This window comes from Drosophila hydei, unplaced genomic scaffold (genome assembly GCF_003285905.1).
Source record: "Drosophila hydei strain 15085-1641.00,03,60 unplaced genomic scaffold, DhydRS2 tig00008140-arrow-arrow-pilon, whole genome shotgun sequence".
Lineage (NCBI taxonomy): Eukaryota > Metazoa > Arthropoda > Insecta > Diptera > Drosophilidae > Drosophila > Drosophila hydei.
In genome coordinates, this window is record NW_022045848.1 from 164 (window position 1) to 23525 (window position 23362).

Below are 23362 nucleotides of genomic sequence, written 5' to 3' on the forward strand. Positions count from 1 at the left end.
GGACTTATCTTATAACCGAACAAATACAAAAAATAACCCTATACAATATTTGGACATATCTAATATCCAAACCAATCCAATATATGATCCTTTACAATAAATGTACTAAGCCAATAACCGAACCAATTTAAAAAATTAACATACATAATAATTTGCATTATCTAATATCCAAACCAATGCAATAAATTGACCAAAACAATAATTGGACTTATCTAATAACCGAACCAATCCAATTTATAGGCATATATATTAAGTATACTTAGCTAATAACGGAACCAATTTAATAAATTAACTTATAGAATAGTGGGACTTATCTAATATCCAAATCAATGCAATAAATAAAGCAACACAATAATTAGACTTATCTAATAACCAAACCAATACAATATATAAGGCTATACAATAAGTAGTCTTATCCAATAACCGAACCAATATAATAAATTACAATATACAATAATGGGACTTATCTCATAACCGAACCAATACAAAATATAACCCTACACAATATTTGGACTTATCTAATATCCAAACCAATCCAATATATGATCCTTTACAATAAATGTAGTTAGCCAATAACCGAACCTATTTATTAAATTAACAATTACAATAAATCGACTTATCTAATATCCAAACCAATGCAATAAATTGACTAAAACAATAATTGGACTTATCTAATAACCGAACTAATCCAATTTATAAGCATATATATTAAGTGGACTTAGCAAATAACAGAACCAATTTAATAAATTAACATATACAATAGTAGAACTTATTAAATATCGAAACCAATGCAATAAATTAACCAATACAATAATTAGACTTATCTAATAACCGAACAAATCCAATATATAAAGCTATACAAAAAGTAGACTTATCCAATAACCGAACCAATTTAATAAATTACAATATACAATAATGGGACTTATCTAATAACCGAACCACTCCAAAATATAACCCTATACAATAATTGGACTTATCTAATATCCAAACCAATCCAATATATGAACCTATACAATAAATGTACTTAGCCAATAACCGAACCAATTTAATAAATTAACATACATAACAATTGGACTTATCTAATATCCAAACCAATGCGATAAATTGACCAAAACAATAATTGGACTTATCTAATAACCGAACCAATCCAATTTATAAGCATATATATTAAGTATACTTAGCTAATAACAGAACCAATTTAATAAATTAACTTACACAATAGTGGGACTTATCTAATATACAAATCAATGCAATAAATTAACCAACACAATAATTAGACTTATCTAATAACTAAACCAATACAATATATAAGGCTATACAATAAGTAGACTTATCCAATAACCGAACCAATATAATAAGTTACAATATACAATAATGGGACTTATCTTATAACCGAACCAATACAAAATATAACCCTACACAATATTTGGACTTATCTAATATCCAAACCAATCCAATATATGATCCTTTACAATAAATGTAGTTAGCCAATAACCGAAGCTATTTATTAAATTAACAATTTCAATAAATCGACTTATCTAATATCCAAACCACTGCAATAAATTGACTAAAACAATAATTGGACTTATCTAATAACCGAACTAATCCAATTTATTAGCATATATATTAAGTGGACTTAGCTAATAACAGAACCAATTTAATAAATTTACATATACAATAGTAGAACTTATTAAATATCCAAACCAATGCAATAAATTAACCAATACAATAATTAGACTTATCTAATAACCGAACCAATCCAATATATAAAGCTATACAATAAGTAGACTTATCCAATAACCGAACCAATTTAATAAATTACAATATACAATAATAGGACTTATCTATTAACCGAACCACTCCAAAATATATCCCTATACAATAATTGGACTTATCTAATATCCAAACCAATCCAAGATATGTACCTATACAATAAATGTACTTAGCCAATTATCGAACCAATTTAATAAATTATCATACATAATAATTAGACTTATCTAATATCCAAACCAATGCAATAAATTGACCAAAACAATAATTGGACTTATCTAAGAACCGAACCAATCCAATTTATAGGCATATATATTAAGTATACTTAGCTAATAACTGAACCAATTTAATAAATTAACATATACAATAGTGGGACTTATCTAATATCCAACCCAGTGCAATAAATTAACCAATACAATAATTAGACTTATCTAATAACCGAACCAATCCAATTAATAAAGCTATACAATAAGTAGACTTATCCAATAACCGAACCAATATAATAAATTACAATATACAATAATGGGACTTATCTAATAACCGAACAAATACAAAAAATAACCCTATACAATATTTGGACTTATCTAATATCCAAACCAATCGAATATATGATCCTTTACAATAAATGTAGTTAGCCAATAACTGAACCTATTTATTAAATTAACAATTACAATAAATCTACTTATCTAATATCCAAACCAATGAAATAAATTGACCAAAACAATAATTGGACTTATCTAATAACCGAACCAATCCAATTTATAAGCATATATATTAAGTGGACTTAGCTAATAACAGAACCAATTTAATAAATTAACATATACAATAGTTGAACTTATTAAATATCCAAACCAATGCATTAAATTAACCAATACAATAATTAGACTTATCTAATAACCGAACCAATCCAATAAGTAGACTTATCCAATAACCGAAGCAATTTAATAAATTACAATATACAATAATGGGACTTATCTTTAACCGAACAAATACAAAAAATAACCCTATACAATATTTGGACTTATCTAATATCCAAACCAATATATGAACCTATACAATAAATGTACTTAGCCAATTATCGAACCAATTTAATATATTAACATACATAATAATTAGACATATCTAATATCCAAACCAATGCAATAAATTGACCAAAACAATAATTGGACTTATCTAAGAACCGAACCAATCCAATTTATAGGCATATATATTAAGTATACGTAGCTAATAACAGAACCAATTTAATAAATTAACATATACAATGGTGGGACTTATCTAATATCCAACCCAGTGCAATAAATTAACCAATGCAATAATTAGACTTATCTAATATCCAAACCAATCCAATATATGAACCTATACAATAAATGTACTTAGCCAATAACCGAACCAATTTAATAAATTAACATACATAATAATTGGACTTATCTAATATCCAAACCAATGCAATAAATTGACCAAAACAATAATTGGACTTATCTAATAACCGAACCAATCCAATTTATAAGCATATATATTAAGTATACTTAGCTAATCACAGAACCAATTTAATAAATTAACTTACACAATAGTGGGACTAATCTAATATACAAATCAATGCAGTAAATTAACCAACACAATAATTAGACTTATCTAATAACCAAACCAATACAATATATAAGGCTATACAATAAATAGACTTATCCAATAACCGAACCAATATAATAAATTACAATATACAATAATGGGACTTATCTCATAACCGAACCAATACAAAATATAACCCTACACAATATTTGGACTTATCTAATATCCAAACCAATCCAATATATGATCCTTTACAATAAATGTAGTTAGCCAATAACCGAACCTATTTATTAAATTAACAATTACAATAAATCGACTTATCTAATATCCAAACCAATGCAATAAATTGACTAAAACAATAATTGGACTTATCTAATAACCGAACTAATCCAATTTATAAGCATATATATTAAGTGGACTTAGCTAATAACAGAACCAATTTAATAAATTAACATATACAATAGTAGAACTTATTAAATATCCAAACCAATGCAATAAATTAACCAATACAATAATTAGACTTATCTAATAACCGAACCAATCCAATATATAAAGCTATACAATCAGTAGACTTATCCAATAACCGAACCAATTTAATAAATTACAATATACAATAATGGGACTTATCTAATAACCGAACCACTCCAAAATATATCCCTATACAATAATTGGACTTATCTAATATCCAAACCAATCCAATATATATACCTATACAATAAATGTACTTAGCCAATTATCGAACCAATTTAATAAATTATCATACATAATAATTAGACTTATCTAATATCCAAACCAATGCAATAAATTGACCAAAACAATAATTGGACTTATCTAAGAACCGAACCAATCCAATTTATAGGCATATATATTAAGTATACTTAGCTAATAACAGAACCAATTTAATAAATTAACATATACAATAGTGGGACTTATCTAATATCCAACCCAGTGCAATAAATTAACCAATACAATAATTAGACTTATCTAATAACCGAACCAATCCAATTAATAAATCTATACAATAAGAAGACTTATCCAATAACCGAACCAATATAATAAATTACAATATACAATAATGCGACTTATCTAATAACCGAACAAATACAAAAAATAACCCTATACAATATTTGGACTTATCTTATATCCAAACCAATCGAATATATGATCCTTTACAATAACTGTAGTTAGCCAATAACTGAACCTATTTATTAAATTAACAATTACAATAAATCTACTTATCTAATATCCAAACCAATGAAATAAATTCACCAAAACAATAATTAGACTTATCTAATAACCGAACCAATCCAATTTATAAGCATATATATTAAGTGGACTTAGCTAATAACAGAACCAATTTAATAAATTAACATATACAATAGTTGAACTTATTAAATATCCAAACCAATGCAATAAATTAACTAATACAATAATTAGACTTATCTAATAACTGAAACAATCCAATATATAAAGCTATACAATAAGTAGACTTATCCAATAACCGAAGCAATTTAATAAATTACAATATACAATAATGGGACTTATCTAATAACCGAACAAATACAAAAAATAACCCTATACAATATTTGAACTTATCTAATATCCAAACCAATCCAATATATGAACCTATACAATAAATGTACTTAGCCAATTATCGAATCAATTTAATATATTAACATACATAATAATTAGACTTATCTAATATCCAAACCAATGCAATAAATTGACCAAAACAATAATTGGACTTATCTAAGAACCGAACCAATCCAATTTATAGGCATATATATTAAGTATACTTAGCTAATAACAGAACCAATTTAATAAATTAACATATACAATAGTGGGACTTATCTAATATCCAACCCAGTGCAATAAATTAACCAATGCAATAATTAGACTTACCTAATAACCGAAGCAATCCAATATATAAAGCTATACAATAAGTAGACTTATCCAATAACCGAACCAATATAATAAATTACAATATACAATAATGGGACTTATCTTATAACCGAACAAATACAAAAAATAACCCTATACAATATTTGGACATATCTAATATCCAAACCAATCCAATATATGAACCTATACTATATATGTACTTAGCCAATAACCGAACCAATTTAATAAATTACAATATACAATAATGGAACTTATCTAATAACCGAACCAATACAAAATATAACCCTATACAATAATAGGACTTATCTAATATCCAAACCAATACAATATATGATCCTTTACAATAAATGTAGTTAGCCAATAACCGAACCTATTTATTAAATTAACAATTACAATAAATCGACTTATCTAATATCCAAACCAATGCATTAAATTGACTAAAACAATAATTGGACTTATCTAATAACCGAACCAATCCAATTTATAAGTATATATATTAAGTGGACTTAGCTAATAACAGAACCAATTTAATAAATTAACATATACAATAGTAGAACTTATTAAATATCCAAACCAATGCAATAAATTAACCAATACAATAATTAGACTTATCTAATAACCGAACCAATCCAATATATAAAGATATACAATAAGTAGACTTATCCAATAACCGAACGAATTTAATAAATTACAATATAAATTACAATATACAATAATGGAACTTATCTAATAACCGAACCACTCCAAAATTTAACCCTATACAATAATTGGACTTATCTAATATCCAAACCAATCCAATATATGAACCTATACAATAAATGTACTTAGCCAATAACCGAAGCAATTTAATAAATTAACATACATAATAATTGGACTCATCTAATATCCAAACCAATGCAATAAATTGACCAAAACAATAATTGGACTTATCTAATAACCGAACCAATACAATTTGTAGGCATATATATTAAGTATACTTAGCTAATAACAGAACTAAATTAATAAATTAACATACACAATAGTGGGACTTATCTAATATACAAATCAATGCAATAAATTAACCAACACAATAATTAGACTTATCTAATAACCGAACCAATACAAAATATAAAACTATACAATAAGTAGACTTATCCAATAACCGAACCAATATAATAAATTACAATATACAATAATGGGACTTATCTAATAACCGAACCAATACAAAATATAACCCTATAAAATATTTGGACTTATCTTATATCCAAACCAATCCAATATATGATCCTTTACAATAAATGTAGTTAGCCAATAACCGAACCTATTTATTAAATTAACAATTACAATAAATCGACTTATCTAATATCCAAATCAATGCAATAAATTGACTAAAACAATAATTGGACTTATCTAATAACCGAACCAATCCAATTTATAAGCATATATATTAAGTGGACTTAGCTAATTACAGAACCAATTTAATAAATTAACATATACAATAGTGGGACTTATCTTATATTCAAACCAATGCAATAAATTAACCAACACAACAATTAGACTTATCTTATAACCGAACCCATCCAATATATAAAGCTATACAATAAGTAGACATATCCAAAAACCGAACCAATTTAATAAATTACAGTATACAATAATGGGACTTATCTAATAACGGAACCAATCCGAAACATAACCCTATACAATAATGCAACTTATCTAATATCCCAACCAATCCAATATATGAACTATCCAATAAATGTACTTAGCCAATAACCGAACCAATTTAATAAATTAACATATATAATAATTGGACTTATTTAATATCCAAGCCAATGCAATAAATTGACTAAAACAATAATGGGACTTATCTAATAACCACACGAATCCAATTTATAAGCATATATATGAAGTGGACTTAGCTAATAACAGAACTAATTTAATAAATTAACATATACAATTGTAGGACTTATCTTATATCCAAACCAATGCAATAAATTAACCAATACAACAATTAGACTTATCTAATAGCCGAAAACATACAATATATAAAGCTATATAGTAAGTAGACTTATCCAATAACCGAACCAATTTAATCAATTACAAAATACAATAATGGGACTTATCTAATAGCTGAACCAATATAATTGAACTTATCTAATATCCAAACCAATCCAATATATGAACCTATCCAATATATGTACTTAGCCAATAACCGAACCAATTTAATAAATTAACGTATATAATAATTGGACTTATTTAATATCCAAGCCAATGCAATAAATTGACAAAAACAATAATGAGACTTATCTAATAACCACACGAATCCAATTTATAAGCATATATATGAAGTGGACTTAGCTAATAACAGAACCAATTTCATAAATTAACATATACAATTGTAGGACTTATCTTATATCCAAAGCTATGCAATTCATTAACCAAAACAATAATTAGACTTATCTAATAACTAAACCAAGTCAATATATAAAGCTATGCAATAAGTAGACTTATCTAATAACCGCACCAATTTAATAAATTACAATATACAATAATGAGACTTATCTAATAACCGAACCAATCCAAAATATAACCCTATACAATAATTGGACTTATCTAATATCCAAACCAATCCAATATATGAACCTATACGATTAATGTACTTAGCCAATTGCCGAACCAATTTAATAAATTAACATATAAAATAATTGGACTTATCTAATATCGAAACCAATGCAATAAATTGACCAAAACAATATTTGGACTTATCTAATAACCGAACCCATCCAATATATAAAGCTATACAATAAGTAGAACTATCCAATAACCGAACAAATTTAATAAATTACAATATACAATAATGGGACATATCTAATAACCGAACCAATCCAAAATAAAACCCTATACAATAATTGAACTTATCTAATATCCAAACCAATCCAATATATGAGCCTATACAATAAATGTAGTTAGCCAATAACCGAACCAATTTAATAAATTAACATATATAATAATCGGACTTATCTAATATCCAAACCAATGCAATAAATTGACTAAAACAATAATTGCAATTATCTAATAACCGAACCAATCCAATTTTTAAGCATATATATTAGGTGGACTTAGCTGATAACAGAACCAATTTAATAAATTAACATATATAATAGTAGAACTTATCTAATATCCAAACTAATGCAATAAATTAACCAATACAATTATTAGAACTATCTAATAACCGCAACAATCCAATATATAAAGCTAAACAATAAGTAGACTAATCCAATAACCGAACCAATTTAATAAATTACAATTTACAATAATGAGACTTATCTAATAACCGAACCAATCTAAAATATAATCCTATACAATAATTGGACTTATCTAATATCGAAACCAATGCAATAAATCATTTTAAATAGAATAAAATAGATTTATAAAAATGGTGTAATTGTGCAAATTTACAATCAAACGAAACATAAAAATTTAAGCCAAGCACACACTAAGTTATCATGGACGTAACCCAAGTGCAGGCCATAACCCAGAACGCTGTTAGCCAAGCTTTGGCCCAACAAGAAGACTTCACTAATAATAGTCAGCTACAGAGTCCAGAGCTTTGTACTAGCCAAGCTCAGAACCCATAGTCAAGCACAAAACCAAGTAATCAATGACACAAGCCAATTGCAAGCTTTAATCCAGAAAGCTGTTAGCTAAGCTTTGGCCCAGCAAGAAGTTAGGTTCCAGTCTCAACTAAACGCAATTACATTTAAAATAGATTACTTGTGTATTGAAACTCCGCAAGTAGAAAGTTTGAAAAGAATTTAAGCCCAACCAGAAATACATTGCGACATACGTCTCGATATTATAATATCTATCTGTGATTAGATTGCTCCCAACCCACACCCTTAAAGTATAATTAATGGCGTTACTCCGAAGTCAAGTCCTCCACCGTAATCTTCACAAGACGAATACCATCGCTAGACCACTCGCATAGTTGGACCAGCACTTGAAAAACGTGTATACTTATTATATCCACATATATGAACTCTATATGAACTGTGTGAATAATTTAATGGCATTAAAAATATGTTGCTCAATACAAAATCCGTTCCATTTTTCTTTAACGGCAAAAGAATACAGACCAGTTATTGCTTAATCTCATTGCTATTATCGCAATTAACCAGACAAATCACTCTACGAACTGAGAACGGCCTTGGGGACGAAGTCAAGTTCTCCACAGTTATCGTCCTAAGACGTATACTATCGCTGGACCAAGGAACAAGAGTATAATTATTATATCCACATATATAAATATTATAACTTCACTTTTTAACAAGCAACAATTCAGCAAATAATTTAATGATAATACAAATTTTATACCGTTCAATACGAAATCCGTTCTTTTTTTAAATTGTTCTATGAAATCGGTCATATCCAGTTCAAACCGGTTTCGGCATACAAAGCACTTTATGTAGTCTTCAACGCAGTTGGCAACACTTTTTTCTTTTCTTAAACCCTATCAAGCCCCAAATATGATGTAAGTTTATTTAAAAATATTTTTTAAATCATTTTAAAGAGAATAAAATAGATTCATAAAAATGGTATAATTGTGCAAATTTACAATCAAACGAAACATAAAAATAGTAAGCCAAGCACACACTAAGTTATCATGGACGTAACCCAAGCGCAGGCTATAACCCAGAACGCTGTTAGCCAAGCTTTGGCCCAACAAGAAGACTTCACTAATAATAGTCAGCTACAGAGTCCAGAGCTTTGTACTGGCCATGCTCAGAACCCATAGTCAAGCACAAAACCAAGTAATCAATGACACAAGCCAACTGCAAGCTTTAATCCAGAAAGCTGTTAGCTAAGCTTTGGCCCAGCAAGAAGTTAGGTTCCAGTCTCAACTAAACGCAATTACAATTAAAATATATAACTTGTGTATTGAAACTCCGCAAGTAGAAAGTTTGAAAAGAATTTAAGCCCAACCAGAAATACATTGCGACATACGTCTCGATATTATAAAATCTGTCTGTGATTAGATTGCTCCCAACCCACACCCTTAAAGTATAATTAATGGCGTTACTCCGAAGTCAAGTCCTCCACCGTAATCTTCATAAGACGAATACCATCGCTAGACCACTCGCATCGTTGGACCAGCACTTGAAAAACGTGTATACTTATTATATCCACTTATATGAATTCTATATGAACTGTGTGAATAATTTAATGGCATTAAAAATATGATGCTCAATACAAAATCCGTTCCATTTTTCTTTAACGGCAAAAGAATACAGACCATTTATTGCTTAATCTCATTGCTATTATCGCAATTAACCAGACAAATCACTCTACAAACTGAGAACGGCCTTGGGGACGAAGTCAAGTTCTCCACCGTTATCGTCCTAAGACGTATACTATCGCTGGACCAAGGAACAAGAGTATAATTATTATATCCACATATATAAATATTATAACTTCACTTTTTAACAAGCAACAATTCAGCAAATAATTTAATGACAATACAAATTTTATACCGTTCAATACGAAATCCGTTCTTTTTTTAAAGGCAAAAAAGTACCGACCTGTTATTACTAAATCTCATTGCTATTATCGAAATCACAAATCACTTCACGCACCGCCACCAATACCGCTATCGATTTGAGAAAGCCATTAATTTTGCATTCACACTTATGTTAGCATACTGGGGCTAAATTTTGCCGTGTTCAGTCAAATTATTCTTTTGTTTCCCACGAAGCCGCTGACACATAGCATGACAGAATTGCATCGCATCGCTTATCGTTTATGGTTAGAACACTAGGGCGGCAGTATCGCTTGTTTCCTTATGTCACAAATATGTATATTGAAAGAAATTATAAATACACCACCATATGTATTAGTTTCTTCAATAAAAACACTTCTCTCTAACTAAACAATGTTGCGAAATGTCTTCGGCTTTATATATTTTTTAAAAACATGGCATATGACACATTGCACAAAAATTACATACAATTACAAATATTAAACATTTTTAAAGATAACATTATATATTCAGGTTCTTGCAATTATATAACGTATGCACTATTTGGATAATAAGCAATACATCTGTACAACGCTTGTATATATACACTCTATGGTTCATATACACGTCATTTATTTCCACTTGAACCATATATAAACATCAAGTAAAGTTCCAGTCTCACCTCACAATAATCAGGTACAGAGCCCAGAGCTTAGCTTTAGCCAAGCTCAGAACCCATAGTCAAGCACAAAACCAAGTAATCAATGACACAAGCCAATTGCAAGCTTTAATCCAGAAAGCTGTTAGCTAAGCTTTGGCCCAGCAAGAAGTTAGGTTCCAGTCTCAACTAAAAGCAATGACAATTAAAATAGATAACTTGTGTATTAAAACTCCGCAAGTAGAAAGTTTGAAAAGAATTTCAGCCCAACCAGAAATAAATTGCGACATACGTCTCGATATTATAAAATCTATCCCTGAATTTATGAATCATGGAGGCAATCAGCCTGCTATGCTTATGAGCTGTTTAAGCCTTTTAATTGTAGCTATGCTCACTATGAAGCTGGCCATGGCCATGGGGACGAAGTCAAGTTCTCCACCGTCATAAGACGTATACTATCGCTGGACACAGGGACAACAGTATAATTATTATATCCACATATATAAACATAACAACTTCACTTTTTAACAAACAATTCTCTAAATAATTTAATGACATTAAAAATTTTATACCGTTCAAAACAAAATCTGTTTTATTATCTAAATTACAAATCACTCCACGCACCGCCACCAACACCGCTATCGATTTCAGAAAGCCATCAATTTTGCTTACACACTTATGTTAGCATACTGGTGCTAAGTTTTGCCGTGTTCAGTCAAATTATGCTTTAGTTTCCCGCGAAGCCTCTTATCGTTTATGGTTAAAACACTAAGGCGGCAGTATCGCTAGTTTCCTTACATTAAAAATTTTTAGAGATAACATTATATGTTCAGGTTCTGCTTCCTTTTTTTAGAGGGAAAAGAATACAGACCCATAATTGCTTAATCGCTTTGCTATTATCAAAATTAACCAGACATATCACAGTCAAATTACACGAAGTGACACACAAATTACATATAATTACAAATATTTAACATTTTCAGAGCCAAAATTATATATTCAGGTTCTGGCATTTATATAACGTATGCTCTCACTGGATAATAAACAATACATCTGTGCAACTCTATGGTTCATATCCACGCAATTTATTTTTACTTGAATGAAGTATAAACATTACAACTTCACTTTATAACAACTTTGTAGTTTGCTTATAAAACTATGTAGGCGACAATACTGTGAATAATTTGCTGACATTAAAAATTTTATATTGTTCAATAAAAAATCCGTTTCTTTTTTCTTTAACGGCAAAAGAATACAGACCTGTTATTACTAAATCTCAATGCTATTACAAAAATTAGCCAGACACATCACAGTTAAATTCCGGTTACATTATGCGAACATCTAAGTTTCGATCCTCTCGATCTGCGTCACAAAGAAATTGGAAGTATACTATAATTTTACTGGCACGCATATAAGTTAACTCGTCCAACCAGCAATAAGCCAATAATAATCTTTTTGTGCATAAGCAAGTTCCGAACTTGATCGTTGCACAGAATAAAATTACAACGATGTTGTAGTCAGCGAGTTCCAAGAACCTTTTGGTAGCGGAGAAATCCGGCACAGATTTAATAATGTCTAAGGGAATATCGCATTTGGCGTTAGGATCAACGGATATTTTCTCGTATGTGGCGATTTGGGGCGCTTTCACCTGCAAACTCTGTACTTGTGAAGTTAAAGCGGTTATTTGTACTTGAAACAGATTTTGTTGTTGCTCTAAAGCTTGCCTGATGGCACCCTCAATGAGAGTCTGAACTTGACCCGGCTCCATTTCTTCAGTTACAACGGTATCTGCAGGAGTAGGATCTGCTGAGCAATTGATTTCCCCCTCCCAGTTATCGTCACTATTATATTCGACTTTTACCTCCCTATAATTCCAATTGGCTTATGGTTGGCACTTTTCAAAACTTAGGCCGATCGAGAAAGATCGGCAGGTAAAACTGTTGGCAATAACGGAAACTGGTGTATCTTGGGGTATGCAATATTCATTATAAAAATTGTTAAGGGTATGCAGCAAAAAATATAATACTGCCGAAAGTATTCTATAATTATTCGTTTAAGGTATGCAATGCTTTATTGACAAGGAACGCTGGTAAAAGTATGCAACAATTTTTGTAAAAGTATGCAACAATTTTTATAAAAGTATGCAATGATTTAAAGGAATGAAATGCTGGCAGAAGAAAGCAGCAATATTTACTTTACTTTACACTGTTCTTTATAAAAATCACACGTCGGTACGTGGCGTTCGTGAATAATTTCTTCAAAACTGAAATCACTTATGAACTTACATGGTATGGGTTCCTATTTATGGGTTGGGCGCCAATTAAGTCTTCCGTCGTAACTTCGTTGTCTGGCGACGATGTGTGGTTGATCGGACGGTGGTGACTTCTTCTCTTTGTGAGGTGGTGATGAATCCAACAGGTGACTATTGGAACAATGTGATTAGGTTGTGGGAACTTTCCCAGTTGCCCGTCTTGGACGTGGTCAACTATGATTGATAACACTAATAATGTTTATTGACGGCAATGCCGGAGTTTAATCATTCGCTCGTCTTATAATGATCTAGATTGAGACTAAAAGCTACAGAAATGTTCAAGCTTAAGTTTGTCCTGTGAAGCCAATGCATCACGCCATACGCTAGAGTCGGCATGCCGACTCAGCATTCTTGCGCAAGCAGCACGGGTGTCCGATTTCAGTTGCTGTGAGCAGAACTCTTGGCAGCGGATCAGCATTGTTTACAAGAATACTACTTTGTTGCTGAGGGCAACCAAATACTTATGATCATGTGTTGCGTACTTAGAAATAACAATGTATGACTGTGAGGGTAACTTATGCAATGCATGCGTTCATTGGATTATGGACAATTCATCTGTGCAACTCTATGGTTCATAACCATGCCATTTATTTTCACTTAAGTGAGGTATAAACATTACAACTTTACCTTATAATAACTTAGTAATTGGCTTATAAAACTATGTAGGCGACAATTCTGTGAATGATTTGCTGACATTAAAAATTTTACATTGTTCAATACAAAATCCGTTTCTTTTTCTTTCACGGCAAAAGACATGTTATTACTAAATCTCAATGCTATTACAAAAATTAACCAGACACATCACAGTTAAATTACGCTTACATCGATCTGCATCACAAAGAAATTGGAAGTATACTATAATTTTACTGGCACGCATATAAGTTAACACGTCCAACCAGCAATAAGCCAATAATAATCTTTTTGTGTATAAACAAGTTCCGAACTTGATCGTTGCATAGAATAATACTACAACGATGTTGAACCACATGATCCGTTTGGCCAAATCGCTGAGTCAGCGAATATAGGGCAGGGCTAGCTTCACATAAGAATCTTGGTATTTTTAGTTTTACTTTGATTTGAACATTAAAACGGCACACGATGAAAATACCTTTGTCTTTATTTCGTAAAACTAAACAAGTGAAGACGAGAAACATTAACTGGCGCCCAACGGTGGTTCGAACTACTCAACCCAAAATTTGTAAGCAGCAACTCAGCATCGCTGGATCGGCATCGCGGGAACTGCAACAAAACAAAACAACACAAACAAATTACAAATAATAATTTAAGATAATAACAAAATAAACAAAGCTGAGAAAGTCATGTAAGTGGAGTGCTCATCTAAAAAAAAAAAAATGATAATTAAAATATATTAAATATAAAGTAAATCCAATTCAAGTGTTTAAAATTTTATATTGTTCAATAAAAAATCCGTTTCGTTTTTCTTTAACGGCAAATTAATACCCGTTATTGGTCAATATCATTGCTATTATCGCAATTATCCAGACAAATCACTCCACGAACTGAGATCGGCCTTGGGTCGAAGTCGTTCTCCATCTTAATCATCATGAGACTTATACCATCGCTGGACCAAGAGGCGACACCAGTTGTACCGTTAGACCACCAATTGATTCACGCTTACAATTATTATATCCACATGTACAAACATTACAACTTTACTTTATAACAACTCAGTAGTTGGCTCTCAAAAATATGTAATTTAATGACAATAAAAATTTGATATTGTTCAATACAAAATCCGATCCTTTTTTTCTTTAACGGCAAATGAATGCAGACCCGTTACTGCTCAATCTCTTTGCTATAACCAAAATTAAGCAGACAAATCACTCCACGAACTGAGAACGGCCTTGGGGACGAAGTGAAGTTCTCCACCGTAATCAAAAGACGTAGACCACCACTGGACCAAGCGGCACCGCCAGTTGTATCGTTGGACCACCACTTGATTCACGCTTACAATTATATCCACATATACAAACATTACAGCTTCACTTTATAACAACTCAGTAGTTGGCTTATCAAACTATGTAGGCGACAATACTGTGAATAATTTGCTCACATTAAAAATTTTATATTGTTCAATAAAAAATCCGTTTCTTTTTTCTTTAACGGCAAAAGAATACAGACCTGTTATTACTAAATCTCAATGCTATTACAAAAATTAGCCAGAAACATCACAGTTAAATTCCGGTTACATTATGCGAACATCTAAGTTTCGATCCTCTCGATCTGCGTCACAAAGAAATTGGAAGTATACTATAATTTTACTGGCACGCATATAAGTTAACACGTCCAACCAGCAATAAGCCAATAATAATCTTTTTGTGCATAAGCAAGTTCCGAACTTGATCGTTGCACAGAATAATATTACAACGATGTTGTAGTCAGCGAGTTCCAAGAACCTTTTGGTAGCGGAGAAATCCGGCACAGATTTAATAATGTCTGAGGGAATATCGCATTTGGCGTTAGGATCAACGGATATTTTCTCGTATGTGGCGACTTGCGGCGCTTTCACCTGCAATCTCTGTACTTGTGAAGTTAAAGCGGTTAATTGTACTTGAAACTGATTTTGTTGTTGCGCTAAAGCTTGCTTGATGGCACCCTCAATGAGAGTCTGAACTTGACCCGGCTCCATTTCTTCAGTTACAACGGTATCTGCAGGAGCAGGATCTGCTGAGCAATTGATTTCCCCCTCCCAGCTATCGTCACTATTATATTCGACTTTTACCTCCCTATAATTCCAACTCATTGGCTTATGGTTGGCACTTTTCAAAACTTAGGCCGATCGAGAAAGATCAGCAGGTAAAACTGAGGCAATAACGGAAACTGGGTATGCAATATTTATTATAAAAATGGTTAAGGGTATGCAGCAAAAAATATAATACTGCCGAAAGTATTCTATAATTATTCGTTTAAGGTATGCAATGCTTTATTGACAAGGAACGCTGGTAAAAGTATGCAACAATTTTTGTAAAAACAACAATTTTTATAAAAGTATGCAATGATTTAAAGGAATGAAATGCTGGCAGAAGAAAGTAGCAATATTTACTTTACTTTACACTGTTCTTTATAAAAATCACACGTATCGGTACGTGGCGTTCGTGAATAATTTCTTCAAAACTGAAATCACTTATGAACTTACATGGTATGGGTTCCTATTTATGGGTTGGGCGCCAATTAAGTCTTCCGTCGTAACTTCGTTGTCTGGCGACGATGTGTGGTTGATCGGACGGTGGTGACTTCTTCTCTTTGTGAGGTGGTGATGAATCCAACAGGTGACTATTGGAACAATGTGATTAGGTTGTGGGAACTTTCCCAGTTGCCCGTCTTGGACGTGGTCAACTATGATTGATAACACTAATAATGTTTATTGACGGCAATGCCGGAGTTTAATCATTCGCTCGTCTTATAATGATCTAGATTGAGACTAAAAGCTACAGAAATGTTCAAGCTTAAGTTTGTCCTGTGAAGCCAATGCATCACGCCATACGCTAGAGTCGGCATGCCGACTCAGCATTCTTGCGCAAGCAGCACGGGTGTCCGATTTCAGTTGCTGTGAGCAGAACTCTTGGCAGCGGATCAGCATTGTTTACAAGAATACTACTTTGTTGCTGAGGGCAACCAAATACTTATGATCATGTGTTGCGTACTTAGAAATAACAATGTATGACTGTGAGGGTAACTTATGCAATGCATGCGTTCATTGGATTATGGACAATTCATCTGTGCAACTCTATGGTTCATAACCATGCCATTTATTTTCACTTAAGTGAGGTATAAACATTACAACTTCACCTTATAACAACTTAGTAATTGGCTTATACAACGACGTAGGCGACAATTCTGTGAATGATTTGCTGACTTAAAAAATTTTATATTGTTCAATACAAAATCCGTTTCTTTTTCTTTCACGGCAAAAGACATGTTATTACTAAATCTCAATGCTATTACAAAAATTAACCAGACACATCACAGTTAAATTACGCTTACATTATGCGGACATCTAAGTTTCGATCCTCTCGATCTGCGTCACAAAGAAATTGGAGGTATAATATAATTTTACTGGCACGCATATATGTTAACACGTCCAACCAGCAATAAGCCAATAATAATCTTTTTGTGTATAAACAAGTTCCGAACTTGATCGTTGCACAGAATAATACTACAACGATGTTGAACCACATGATCCGTTTGGCCAAATCGCTGTGTCAGCAAATATAGGGCAGGGCTAGCTTCACATAAGAATCTTTTTGTATTTTTAGTTTTAGTTTGATTTGAACATTAAAACGGCACACGACGAAAATACTTTTGTCTTTAATTCGTAAAACCAAACAAGTGAAGACGAGAAACACTAACCGGCGCCCAACGGTGGTTCGAACTACTCAACCCAAAATTTGTAAGCAGCAACTCAGCATCGCTGGATCGGCAACGCGGGAACTGCAACAAAACAAAACAACGCAAACCAAATAAAAAAAAAATAATTTAAGATAATAACGAAATAAACAAAGCTGAGAAAGTCATGTAAGGGGAGTGCTCATCTAAAAAAAAAATAATAATAATTAAATTATATTAAATATAAAGTAAATCCAATTCAAGTGTTTAAAATTTTATATTGTTCAATAAAAAATCCTTTTCTTTTTCTTTCTTTTCTTTAACGGCAAATGAATACAGACCCGTTATTGCTCAATATCATTGGTATTATCGCAATTATCCAGACAAATCACTCCACGAACTGAGATCGGCCTTGGGTCGAAGTCGTTCTCCACCTTAATCATCATGAGACGTATACCATCGCTGGACCAAGAGGCGACACCAGTTGTACCGTTAGACCACCAATTGATTCACGCTTACAATTATATCCACATGTACAAACATTACAACTTTACTTTATAACAACTCAGTAGTTGGCTCTCAAAAATATGTAATTTAATTTTTTTTTTTTTTTTTTATTATATTTTAAAAGTGTAGAACCTGCACAATCAAATTTAGTACCTTAACAACACATGTATATATATGGAATTAGAGCCAAACCAGTCACAATATGAGGAATTCAAAGGAGACAGTTTACACCATTCCCATCGTTCTGGCTAAGCCTTGCCGTTCAATACAAAATTCGTTCCTTTTTTTCTTTAACGGCAAATGAATGCAGACCCGTTACTGCTCAATCTCTTTGCTATAACAAAAATTAAGCAGACAAATCACTCCACGAACTGAGAACGGCCTTGGGGACGAAGTGAAGTTCTCCACCGTAATCAAAAGACGTAGACCATCATTGGACCAAGCGGTGACGCCAGTTGTATCGTTAGACCACCACTTTATTCACGCTTACAATTATTATATCCACATATACAAACATTACAACTTCACTTTATAACAACTCAGTAGTTGGTTTATAAAAATCTGTAAACGGCAATTCTGTAAATAATTTAATGATAATAATATATATATTGTTCAATACAAACTCCGCTCCTTTTTTCTTCAACGGCAAACGAATACAGACCTGTTATTATCCCATGACAATTAAAATAGATAACATGTGTACAGAAATTTCGCAAGTGGAAAGTTTTAATAGAATTTAAACCCACCCAGAAATAAATTGCGACATACCTCTCGCTGTTATAAAATCTATCCCTGCAATCAATAATTACAAACAAGGTCACAGGGGCAGTTTTGGTGTAGCGCCATTGAAGTAGAATAAATGGCATTATTCCTGCAAATTCCTTTTTAGAATTCAGACCAAGACTTTTTTTCACTTGAATGAATCATAAACATTACAAGTTCCCTTTATAACAACTTAGTAGTTGGCTCATCAAACTACGTAGGCTACAATTCTGTGAATAATTTGCTGACATTAAAAATTTTATATTGTTCAATAAAGCATCCGTTTCTTTTTCTTTAACGGCAAAAGAATACAGACCTGTTATTACTAAATCTCAATGCTATTACAAAAATTAGCCAGACACATCACAGTTAAATTACGCTTACATCGATCTGCATCACAAAGAAATTGGAAGTATACTATAATTTTACTGGCACGCATATAAGTTAACACGTCCAACCAGCAATAAGCCAATAATAATCTTTTTGTGTATAAACAAGTTCCGAACTTGATCGTTGCACAGAATAATACTACAACGATGTTGAACCACATGATCCGCTTGGCCAAATCGCTGTGTCAGCAAATATAGGGCAGGGCAAGCTTCACATAAGAATCTTTTGGTATTTTTAGTTTTAGTTTGATTTGAACATTAAAACGGCACACGACGAAAATACCGTTGTCTTTATTTCGTAAAACTAAACAAGTGAAGAGAAACATTAACTGGCCCAACGGTGGTTCGAACTACTCAACCCAAAATTTGTAAGCAACAACTCAGCATCGCTGGATCGGCATCGCGGGAACTGCAACAAATCAATACAACACAAACAAAATAAAAATAATAATTAAAGATAACAAAATAAACAAAGCTGAGAAATATAAAGTAAATGCAATTCAAGTGTTTAAAATTTTATATTGTTCAATAAAAAATCCGTTTCTTTTTTCTTTAACGGCAAATGAATACAGACCCATTATTGCTCAATATCATTGCTATTATCGCAATTATCCAGACAAATCACTCCTCGAACTGAGATCGGCCTTGGGGACGAAGTGAAGCTCTCCACCGTAAGCATAAGGCGTAGACCATCACTGGACCAAGAGGCGACGCCAGTTGTATCGTTGGACCACCACTTGATTCACGCTTACAATTATATCCACATATACAAACATTACATCTTCACTTTATAACAACTCAATAGTTGGCTTATCAAACTATGTAGGCTACAATTCTGTGAATAATTTGCTGACATAAAAAATTTTATATTGTTCAATACAAAATCCGTTTCTTTTTCTTTCACGGCACAAGAATACAGACCTGTTATTACTAAATCTCAATGCTATTACAAAAATTAACCAGACACATTACAGTTAATTTACGCTTACATTATGCGAACATCTAAGTTTCGAACCTATCGATCTGCATCACAAAGAAATAGGAAGTATACTATAATTTTGCTGGCACGCATATATGTTAACACGTCCAACCAGCAATAAGCCAATAATAATCTTTTTGTGTATAAACAAGTTCCGAACTTGATCGTTGCACAGAATAATACTACAACGATGTTGAACCACATGATCCGTTTGGCCAAATCGCTGTGTCAGCAAATATAGGGCAGGGCTAGCTTCACATAAGAATCTTTTTGTATTTTTAGTTTTAGTTTGATTTGAACATTAAAACGGCACACGACGAAAATACTTTTGTCTTTAATTCGTAAAACCAAACAAGTGAAGACGAGAAACACTAACCGGCGACCAACGGTGGTTCGAACTACTCAACCCAAAATTTGTAAGCAGCAACTCAGCATCGCTGGATCGGCAACGCGGGAACTGCAACAAAACAAAACAACGCAAACCAAATAAAAAAAAAATAATTTGAGATAATAACGAACTAAACAAAGCTGAGAAAGTCATGTAAGGAGAGTGCTCATCTAAAAAAAAAATAATAATAATTAAATTATATTAAATATAAAGTAAATCCAATTCAAGTGTTTAAAATTTTATATTGTTCAATAAAAAATCGGTTTCGTTTTTCTTTAACGGCAAATGAATACCCGTTATTGGTCAATATCATTGCTATTATCGCAATTATCCAGACAAATCACTCCACAAACTGACGTCGGCCTTGGGGACGAAGTCATTCTCCACCGTAGTCATCATGAGACTTATACCATCGCTGGACCAAGAGGCGACGCCAGTTGTATCGTTAGACCACCACTTTATTCACGCTTACAATTATTATATCCACATATACAAACATTACAACTTCACTTTATAACAACTTAGTAGTTGGTTTATAAAAATCTGTAAACGACAATTCTGTAAATAATTTAATGATAATATATATTGTTCAATACAAACTCCGTTCCTTTTTTCTTCAACGGCAAACGAATACAGACCTGTTATATAATATAAATATAAAATTTTTAAAGTCAGCAAATCATTCACAGAATTGTCGCCTACATAGTTTTATAAGCCAATTACCAAGTTATTATAAGGTGAAGTTGTAATGTTTATACCTCATCGGCCTTGGGGACGAAGTCATTCTCCACCGTAGTCATCATGAGACTTATACCATCGCTGGACCAAGAGGCGACGCCAGTTGTATCGTTAGACCACCACTTTATTCACGCTTACAATTATTATATCCACATATACAAACATTACAACTTCACTTTATAACGGATTTTGTATTGAACAATATAAAATTTTTAATGTCAGGAAATTATTCACAGAATTGTAGCCTACATAGTTTGATAAGCCAACTACTAAGTTGTTATAAAGGGAACTTGCAATGTTTAAAATTCATTCAAGTGAAAAAAAGGCTTGGTCTGAAGTCTGAATTCTACAAAGGAATTTGCCAATGGCGCGACACCAAAACTGCCCCCGTGACCTTGTTTGTAATTATTAATTACAGGGATAGATTTTATAATAGCCAGAGGTATGTCGCAATTTATTTCTGGGTGGGTTGAAGTTCTTTTAAAACTTTCCACTTGCGAAATTTCAAAAATTTCAGTCAGACTTCAGACCAAGCCTTTTTTCACTTGAATGAATTATAAACATTACAAGTTCCCTTTATAACAACTTAGTAGTTGGCTTATCAAACTATGTAGTCTACAATTCTGTGAATAATTTAATGACAATAAAAATTTGATATTGTTCAATACAAAATCCGTTCAATCTCTTTGCTATTACAAAAATTAGGCAGACAAATCACTCCACGAACTGAGAACGGCCTTGGGGACGAAGTGAAGTTCTCCACCGTAAGCATAAGACGTAGACCATCACTGGACCAAGAAGCGACGCCAGTTGTATCGTTGGACCACCACTTGATTCACGCTTACAATTATATCCACATATACAAATATTACAACTTCTCTTTATAACAACTCAGTAGTTTATAAAAATCTGTAAACGACAATTCTGTAAATAATTTAATGATAATATATATTGTTCAATACAAACTCCGTTCCTTTTTTCTTCAACGGCAAATGAATACAGACCTTTTATTATCCCATGACAATTATTAAAGAGAAAACTTGTGTATTGAAATTTCGCAAGTGGAAAGTTTTAAAAGAACTTCAACCCACCCAGAAATAAATTGCGATATACCTCTCGCTATTATAAAATCTATCCCTGTAATTAATAATTACAAACAAGGTCACAGGGGCAGTCAGACTTCAGACCAAGCCTTTTTTCACTTGAATGAATTATAAACATTACAAGTTCCCTTTATAACAACTTAGTAGTTGGCTCACAAACTATGTAGGCTACAATTCTGTGAATAATTTACTGACATTAATAATTTTATATTGTTCAATACAAAATCCGTTTCTTTTCTCTTTAACGGTAAATGAAAATATATCTGTTATTACTCAATCACATTACTATTACAAGAATTACCCAGACACATCACAGTCAAATTATACCTTGGTATCCCGCGAAGCGACAGACACGGTTGCATTGGATCGTTTATCGTTTATGGTTGGAACACTAGGGCGGCAATACCTCTGGTTCGCCTGCGCACATCTACCTTTCGATCCTCTCGAA

At 32.0% G+C, this 23362-nt stretch overlaps 3 long non-coding RNA genes across 4 annotated transcripts; 2 read left to right on the top strand and 1 right to left on the bottom strand.

The window, feature by feature from the left end:
- The first annotated feature begins 14236 nt into the window (after positions 1-14236).
- LOC111596933 lies at positions 14237-14843 on the top strand. Its single transcript, XR_003944571.1, has 2 exons — positions 14237-14307; positions 14368-14843. It is a non-coding gene; the product is annotated as an uncharacterized LOC111596933 (long non-coding RNA).
- A 2632-nt stretch (positions 14844-17475) lies between these two features.
- LOC115483705 lies at positions 17476-18561 on the top strand. 2 transcript variants are annotated; one of them, XR_003944570.1, is made up of 4 exons: positions 17476-17490; positions 17551-17762; positions 17849-18237; positions 18388-18561. It is a non-coding gene; the product is annotated as an uncharacterized LOC115483705 (long non-coding RNA). The 2 variants fall into 2 exon arrangements; XR_003944569.1 differs by having other exon boundaries at positions 17551-18237.
- A 118-nt stretch (positions 18562-18679) lies between these two features.
- Positions 18680-22109, bottom strand: LOC111596934. Its single transcript, XR_003944575.1, has 3 exons — positions 21832-22109; positions 21674-21711; positions 18680-19116 (listed from the first exon to the last, which is right to left on the bottom strand). It is a non-coding gene; the product is annotated as an uncharacterized LOC111596934 (long non-coding RNA).
- Positions 22110-23362: the final 1253 nt, after the last annotated feature.